The 2,955-nt window shown below is 46.2% G+C and overlaps 1 pseudogene; it reads right to left on the reverse strand.

Annotated features, from left to right (window-relative positions):
• Positions 1,504–2,339, reverse strand: LOC100736689 (annotated as a pseudogene).

Raw genomic sequence — 2,955 nt, forward strand, 5'->3', positions numbered from 1 at the left:
AATAGTTTGCGGAGTTCCCCTCATGGCTCAGGGCTTAATGATCCTGACTAGGATCCATTAGGGCATGGATTCTATCCCTGGCCTTGCTCAGTGGGTTAAGGAACCAGCATAGCCATAAGCTGTGGTGTAGGTCACAGACGTGGCTCAGATCCTGCATTGCTGTGGCTGTGGTGTAGGCCAGCAGCTGCAGCTCCAATTAGACCCCTAGCCTGGGACCTGCCACATGCTGTAGGTGCAGCCCTAAAATGCAAAAAAAAAAAAAAAAAAAAAAAAAAGTAGTAGTTTGCATCTACTAACCCCAAATTCCCCTTCTATCCCACTCCCCCCACTTCCCCTTGCCAATGACAAGTCTGTTCTTGTCTGTGAGTCTGTTTCTGTTAATTTGTGCCATATTTTAGAGTCCACATATGAGTGATATCATATGGTATTTGTCTTTCTCTGTCCAACTTACTTCACTTATGGCTTCTTGGCCTTTTGGCTAAGAACAAGGGTAGTATCTGTTCTTATCAGTTTTATAAGAGTCTTATGTAGATTGTTGCTATGGGAGTTTCCATCGTGGCTCAGCAGAAATGAATCTGACTAGTATCCATGAGGATGCACGTTCGACCCCTGGCCTCACTGAGTGGGGTAAGGATCCGGCATTGCCCTGAGCCGTGGTGTAGGTCACAGACGTGGCTTGGATCTGGCATTGCTGTGGCTGAGGTGTAGGCTGGAGGCTATAGCTCCGATTCAACGCATAGCCTGGGAACCTCATAATGCCGTGGGTACAGCCCTAAAAAGACAAAAAACAAAACAAAACAAAACAAAAAAACAGGATTGTAAGAATTGTTGCTGTGGGTGACAGGGCCTCTGGTTAGTTGCGCCTCCTGAGAAACTACAGAATGCCTCTTAGAGTGGTCCCTCTGAAGGATGGGAGGCTGGATCTTCATCCACTCCCATTCCCCTTTGGATAAGTTTGCCCCGATGGCACTTGTCTTTGGTTCTAGCAGATGCCTGTGGCTCTAGAGAATGTCCTGAGGCAGAATATGAAAGGTGCACTGTTTATGGTCATGAGCAGTCTTAGTCCTGGGTGTATCTGAACTCATACAGAACTATCCACCGCAGCTGCTTCTGAAAGCAGAGACAAGTCAAGGAGACTTAATGCGAGGGCCCAGAGGGCCTGCCGTAGGCTCCGTCTCTGATTTTTATTTTTATTTATTTATTTATTTTTCTTCTTTGGCTGCCTCTTGGCCTATGGAGTTCCCAGGCCAGGAATCAGATCCAAGCCGCAGCTGCAACCTATATGGTAGCTGTGGGAGTGCCAGGTCCTTTTAACCCATTGTGCCGGGCTGGGGATAGAACCTGAGTCCTGGTGCTGCAGAGATGTTACAGATCCTGTTGTACCAGAGTGGGAACTCCTGACTTTTAAAACTCTCTCCTCAGAGACCGTTATTGATGAAATAACTTGTAATGTGTGTGTGTGTGTTTTCTTTTTGGTTATCAAATACCCTTTATTAATTTTCTTTACAGTTTTAAACTAGCACCACTGTTGGTGTCATCTGTGAGGCCGTGAGGGTGGCGGCCATCAACATCACAGCCTACAGACTGGGAAGCCCCCAGGATCTCTTTAATGGTTCCAGAGTGTTCTCTAGCTAAAGATTGGTGCCCCATCTGTTGGGCAATGTTGGCAATCTCATCAAAAGTGATGTTTTGATTGTGCCTAATTGTTTTTCTGCTTCTTTCTGTCTGTTGCCCGTTTCTTTTTTCTCTTTCTTTCTTTCTTTTTAGGGCCACACTGGTGGCATATGGAAGTTCTCAGGCTAGGGGTCTAATCGGAGCTACAACTGCCCGCCTATGCCACAGCCACAGCAACGCGTGATCTGAGCTGCGTCTGCAACCTACACCACAGCTCACAGCAACACCAGATCTTGGACCCACTGAGCAAGACCAGGGATCGAACCCGCATCCTCATGGATGCTAGTCGGATTGTTTCTGTTGTGCCACAATGGAAACTCCCTCTTGGTGGTTCCTTGAGACCTTTGATGAGCTGGGCAGTGGCAGAAGGTACCACCTCAATCTGGGCCTGTGTGTTCTGAATGGTCAGTTTTGCTATAATCCTCAGACCCTTATAATCACCAGTTGCCTTGGCGATGTCATCACCAACTTTTTTTGGAGACAGATCCAGGCGGCTGATCTTGGGTGCCAGGGCAGATGTGGCACTAACTTCTCCACTGGGGTATCTAGGTATATCTCTTGTTGGGGTTGAACTTAGATGGTATGGTAGAGCCTGCTGGTGTCAGATGAACCCGGATTCGGGATGATGGAAGAAAGTTGCACCTTGGCTTCCTCTGATCTGAAAATGTAACGGGTGTTTATTTGTGTCCCTTCTTTTAGCTGAAATTCAAATGTGAAGTTCCTGGTTGGCAGAGAAGGAGAGAATGTGCTATTCCAATAAACCTAGCATGGAGCTCAGGAGGGAAGAAACAGACGGGGCTGTAATGGGCTGCCATTTGACTCAGTAAAGGTCAAGTTGCAAATAATTTGGAGTTTCAAATACTTGCATAAGTTTCAGATAATTTTTCTCTCTAAACTCAGAAATTGGAATTCCTGTCGTGACTCAGTTGTAACGAGCCAGACCAGTATCCCTGAGGATGCAGGTTCAATCCCTGGCCCTGCTAAGTGGGTTAAGGATCCGGTATTACCATGAGCTGTGGTGTAGGTCACAGATGAGGCTCAGATCCCACATTGCTGTAGCTGTGGTATAGGCTGGCAGCTACGGCTCCAATTGGAACCCTAGCCTGGGAACTTCCATATGCTACAGGTGCAGCCCAAAGAAGACAAAAAAATTTTAAAAAATAAAAAATACATAAACTCAGAAATTGGGTTTCAGTTTTACTCTGATATTTCTTAAGAAATTTCAAGGATCTTCTCTATAAATGTTCTATGTCTAAGTTCGTGAAATGCTTCTTACCTTTG

The sequence above is a fragment of the Sus scrofa genome, chromosome 12, assembly GCF_000003025.6.
Source record: "Sus scrofa isolate TJ Tabasco breed Duroc chromosome 12, Sscrofa11.1, whole genome shotgun sequence".
Taxonomy (NCBI): domain Eukaryota; kingdom Metazoa; phylum Chordata; class Mammalia; order Artiodactyla; family Suidae; genus Sus; species Sus scrofa.